This window comes from Macrobrachium nipponense, chromosome 22 (assembly GCF_015104395.2).
Source record: "Macrobrachium nipponense isolate FS-2020 chromosome 22, ASM1510439v2, whole genome shotgun sequence".
Classification (NCBI taxonomy): domain Eukaryota; kingdom Metazoa; phylum Arthropoda; class Malacostraca; order Decapoda; family Palaemonidae; genus Macrobrachium; species Macrobrachium nipponense.
The window spans coordinates 27482535-27488534 of record NC_087213.1 but is presented as its reverse complement, the minus strand read 5'-3'; the positions used below and the strand labels follow the sequence as shown (position 1 = coordinate 27488534).

Here is a 6000-nt window from a genome sequence, read left to right as displayed (position 1 = left end):
TATACTCTGCTTATCGGTGTCATGTGCTACTTTCGGTTGTACTAGTACTACATATCGTAGAAGATTTGGGAAAAGGAAAGTATGGAGGTTTAATGACAGCATCGTCTCCCTATTTACAGTTGGCTCTGTACTGATCATTCTCATCTGTGAAATGATCAGTCAAGTAGCCTGTAGGGTGGGGGGGAACTGAGGAGGTTATAATAGGAGAGGGAACGTGGGTTGGTGACGAGGGGGAGGAGGGTGGCGGGAAACCGGTGAGAGGATGGAGAGTCAAGCTGTAAAGCGCTAGCTAGACCCATAAGAAGTGGGTGTGGCATTTAGGATGATGGAGGATGAACAGGGAAGAGGGTAGATGGAGTGACACGAGGAAGGCGAGGGGAGGGGTATGCGAGGGGAAGGACGGCTGAGAATCAAGGAGAACTGAAGAAAGAGGAAGAGGAGGAGGCGAAGCGGTGCGAATAACATAGCGAACTCTCTTGACATGGTTGTTGGGGGGGGGGGGATGTATGTTGTGTGGGGGAGGGGAGGGTGTTCATTCTGGGCGTGGGACACAGGCAGGGGTCGCATCTCGGCTCCCGCTGATCTCGGCGTCAACAACATCACAACTCTTTGGGGCGGGGTCGAGCGCAGTCGTCAATCTCAGGTCAGTCCTTAGTTTGGAGAAATCGTAAATTAGTCTGGCAGGATTTTTAATGAATGATTTTTTTTATTAATGTATTTTTCTTTGATTCCTGTCGGTGCTGCTTATCGTCGATGTAGTGGCTTGTAGTTGCGTTTTTTAAAGTGTTCACAGAAAATGTTTTTCCTCTTAAATATGTGATCCTTGGTCACATTTGTAGGAATTTTCAAGTGACAACAGGATATTTTACTTGAATATTTCACTTGATATAATCTTCATTATTAGTTTGTTGCTGCAATAAGTTACTGTAAACTCGTCATGAAGTTATCCGAAGTCCGTACGAGCTGCTAGTGAATTAACTATGCTACAAGGCATTTTGGAATGTCAGTTTTTTAAGATGTCATAGTATTTACTTAAGTTTACAATTATCGAAGTTCAGCACTCTTTGATTTGCATTACTTTATATCCATAGTTAATGGCAAGGTCGCATTTATACAGACCAAATTATTGAATATATTTGAATGCAATTGGAAAATTAGTATATATTTAGAAATTTATTAATTGCGATTGTACCGATAATTTTTGCAAAATTATTTCCCCACATCTTGCTTCTTAGCCTTAGAGTGTTATACTTTGTAATTTTTTTTACAGTGAATTTATTCATTCATACTGATTAGTTTTCCTGTCTTGTAAATATTGATATATGTTTTGACGTTAATTTAGATTAATTTACACATATTTTGCATCGGGTATGTAAACGAGATAGATATGTTATTATTATTATTATTATTATTATTATTATTATTATTATTATTATTATTATTATTATTATTATTATTATTATTATTATTATTGGCAGTGTGCATAAACTCATATAAGATTAAGCCTAAAAGTCTGTTACCTTAGTGAGCAAATGTTGACAGAATAGATCGTCAGCAAATGAAAAAGATGTAGGAACCACAACAGAAGAGAAGTATAGTATGAACATTCTGAAAATGAGATTAATAAATAATTCAGCAAATGAATAAATGTAGGCACAACAAGCAGTGGAGTCTTATAAACTTCTCTAAAGAAGCATGACGTTCCCAAAACTTTGTGAAACGATGAATACACGTATGTTTATCTGCTCTTCTCTCCGGTCCAATAGTCTCTATACCAAGGTCTAGAGAATATAGCCTATACTCTCTGGACCTTGGTCTATATAACTTTTGCAGTAGAACGAAGTTAGACTGAAGATGTTAAGTTGTGGTTATGAATGACTCAAATATATATCTTTTCGATTCATGAAAAATAGTGGGCAGTCGATATCATGCAATCAAAGTCCTTGATTACAATTATTTGTCGTAGGCCGACCTTGGAGTAACGGAGGTGACCTGAAGTAGCATCGGTAGCGTAGGAGTATGCGTTACATTTATACTTAACTGAATAATAGTACGAATTTTAAAACCCTGTTACGCCCATTTGAACTTAGCAGCTTATCCACACTTGAGGTGGGCGGTACAAATAGATTTGGCCGTTACGATACCTTTATTTTTATTTTTGTTTTAACTTAGAGTACCGCTACTATGCCAAGTATTTTAAGCTACGTTCATTGTGCCTATGAAGTCCAGAGAAAGCTCCCTGAGTACCAGAAGAGCCTCATTAGTCGGGGTCATCAGGTGGTTTACTCCGTTTTCGACCCAGAGAATTTAATTCTTTTCCCAAATTTTACAGTTCACCATCTAGATAAAGATTTGTTCTTTCTAAATGGAAAAATTATTACACAACTACGTCTGTGGGTAGAAGGATGTGGTGTGAGCTAAGTTACAGAGATCTTTTTTTTTTCTTTCTCTCTCCGGTGAGGAGGCGTGGCTATTATCACTCAAGGAGTCTGCTGGCATTTCTCTCTCTCTCTCTCTCTCTCTCTCTCTCTCTCTCTCTCTCTCTCTCTCTCTCTCTCTCTCTCTCTCTCTCTCTCTCTCAGTAGTTACAGTAGCCAAGTTGGTGTGAGCTGTTTCGTTCGTCACAGCCCCCACACCATAAGGAATTAAAGTATAGTCTATTTATGACCAAAAATGAGGATTTTTTTCTTAGTTATGGTGAAGGGAAGAATGAAAATGTTATATCTTTTCATATACAGTGAGATAGAAATAACAGAATTCGCGTCTTACTTTATATTTCCCTTCTTAGTTTATATAAAAGTAAAAACAAATCAGATTTGAGTTCTTTTTGTTTGTTGAATCGTGCCGCTAAAAACATTATAGGAAATGGGCATATACTCAAAAGTAAAGTGAGGTCTTGATTATAAATTTGTCTGTACTATAAAATAGAGAAATTCATGCAGTAATTAGGCAGTTCTGTTAAACGCAAATTCAGCTATTTGATCTGTGAAATGGCTGCAGGATTATGCTTTTAAAACAGTGTAAAATATTTTTGTTTATTTGCAGAAATTTGCAGTTAAATTTTGGCACTACAGTATTTTGACATTAGTGTACTCAATACTGATTGGTATCTGCAGCTGTTCTCCCGAGGAAACCATTTTTTTAGCCGTTGTCAGTTTTAGTAGTCATTGTCAATTTTAGTAGCTAGTCATTGTCAGTTTTAGTAGTCATTGTCAATTTTAGTAGTCATTGTCAATTTTAGTAGTCATTGTCAATATTAGTAGCCGTTTGTCAGTTTTAGTCGTAATTGTTAATTTTAGTAGTCATTGTCAATTTTAGTATTGGCAATTGTAGTAGTCATTGCCAATATAAACTGGGATTATTATTTATTTATTTATTTTGCTGTTTTGTCACGTGGGCGTATCTTATGTTCAAGACTTTCCTTAATTGCGGGAACTATTTTAGCGATGCCACAGTTTAGCACCTCTCTCTCTCTCTCTCTCTCTCTCTCTCTCTCTCTCTCTCTCTCTCTCTCTCTCTCTGTTAACCAAGCCGCTAATTTCAGATGCTGATGGTAGAAGTATTCAAACTATATAAAACTGATATAGAAGCTTTCGAACCCTTCCCTGGGTTCATCTTCATTCCACTGAAGATGAACCCAGGGAAGAGTTCGATTGCTTTTATATTTAGTCATATAAAGTTTTACCATTGCTATCATCAGTATATTATTGTGGACCTTAAAAGAACATTACTTGTGCCCTCGTAATTGAGATTTTTACCTAATAATAATAATAATAATAATAGAAGGAAAACCAACCTACGCATGGCATGGATTGGTTTAACAATAAGAGGAATCGTCGATGTCCAACAAGCGATAAAATTAGTTGATGTTGGGAAGTTTTATTTACAGTTTAATCAGAATCAAGTTTGTATTTGAGTACATTCAAGTCTATATATTCGAATTTTGTAAACGGTTCTTGGTGCTTTTAGTTTTCTGTAAAAGAAATCAATTGTGCAGGCTTTGTATGTCCGTCCACCCTCAGATCTTAAAAGCGACTGAGGCCAGAGGGCCTACAATACAAATTATACGGTATGTTGATCATCCACCCTCCAATCATCAAATGTACCAGATTACAGCCATCTAGCCTCGGTAGCTTTTTTTTTTTATTTTTTTTTTTTTTTTTTTTTTTTTTTTTTTTTATTTTTTTATTTAAGGTTAAAGTTTTTGTACCTTGTGATCACTAGAAAAACAGCGAGTTATATGGGCAGGTCTAGGTCTAGGTCTAGGATCACGAGACAGCGCCAGGCGTAACACCGACCCGGTCTAAAAGAAGCACGCGGAACCCGCGCTCTTTAACGCTGGGTAACACAATCATTGAACTCTTATCTTACAGTAAGACTGGTGCTCTTCCGGTTCTACTGTTACAGTATCCGTTACAGCGCTTCATTACGCTACTGATGGTAAAAAAGTAAGTTTATCTTAGTTTTACCAGACCACTGAGCTGATTAACAAGCCCCTCTCCCTAGGGCTGGACCCGAAGGATTAGATATTTTTACGTGACTAGGAATCAATTGATTACCTAGCAACGGGACCTACAGCTTATTGTGGAATCCGAACCACATTATATCGAGAAATGTATTTCTATCACCAGAAATAAATTTCTCTCGTTCCGCGTTGGGCTACTTGATGGTACATCATGATAACAGCGCTATGTCAGTTTCTGCTCACCATTAGTGGATGAATTGATCAACTTCAGAAGTTCAAGCGAAGGTGGAATGCATTACTACTCTTATACTATTCTCCTTACATTTTGATACATTTTTATCTATTTGTTAATTTATTAATTTATTTTGTCTTTTTTGAATAATAATGATGATAATGCACCAAAGGCTATCAACACCGAAAATAAATATTTTCATGATGTATTTAGCTACGACACCAGTTTCACTAACCATCAGTCATAATGTATTATATGGTGATAGAAGTTAACTCTCGACGTGGTTCGGAAGTCACGTAAAGCCGATGGTCCCGTTGCTGAACAACCACTGGTTCCATGCAACGTAAAAACACCATACAAACAATAATGTATTTTACTCGTAAAACATTCTCGGGAGCCCATGAACCATCTATGCCCTAGAAACGAAAAAATAAAGTAGTACGTGAAATACACATACCTATGGTAATGTAGTCGTTAGATTTTTGAGGGGAGACTACTGTGAAACCACAACCTTCGCTGGAACTGTCTTATTTGTTGCTATTTTTACCATTGTTAAGCCTGTTTCTAGCATTAACGACAATTTGGCTTTATATCTATTAAAACAAGAGCCAAAATATGTAATGTAACCGGTAGAGATGATCCATAAAGGAACACAGGTCGGTCATCATTCAGTGGGCGATACAACAGTTGGTAAGAATATTAAAGAAAGGCCTCATGGAATGATTATAATACCTTAATCATATGGCAATGTTACCCCTTTTCCACCGTACAGAATTGTCAGTCCGTCGATATAAAATAGAATATCTTAGCGTAGTCTTAAACATATGTTAACGTAACCCCTTTTTCCCCCAGTATAGAATTGTCAGTCTGTCAATATAAAGTTTTTTTAGTGTAGACTAACGTTACAACAGCAGCGCCATAGCAATTCTTCGTCCATGATATCCATCACTAGCTGTGTGTCATTTCGTTTTTCGAATGGATCTCGGATATCCATCAAGAGATAAACGGGAATATCAGCCCCCCTGATGTTTTTATATTTTCTTTTCCTTGTTATGCTCTTTTATTCTGTGATAGAGTTCTCAACGAGGCTTTGTCCAGATATGCTGGTACTGTCTGAGGTTAAGAATGGCATCGTTTTACTGCTTTTAGCTGTAAGTGACAGGTCAGCTGTCTCGATAAAGAGTCTCCAAGTTGTATCAATGTCAACCAGTTGGTTGGCTCTCTGGCTTGGTCGTCTCCACGACTTTCTTTTTTTTATTTTTACTCTTATTTTTAGGTTCGTTCGTTCTTTATTTGTATCTAG

General features: G+C 37.1%; 1 protein-coding gene across 2 annotated transcripts in view; it reads left to right on the top strand.

Moving 5' to 3' along the window:
- The first annotated feature begins 526 nt into the window (after positions 1 to 526).
- The window catches only part of LOC135198553 (glutamate-gated chloride channel-like), a 31760-nt gene continuing 26286 nt past the window's right edge, over positions 527 to 6000 (top strand). For both annotated transcript variants that reach the window (XM_064226243.1, XM_064226242.1), the window contains exon 1: positions 527 to 643. The gene's annotated coding sequence lies outside the window, so the exon portion shown is untranslated. The remainder of the gene's footprint in view (positions 644 to 6000) is intronic.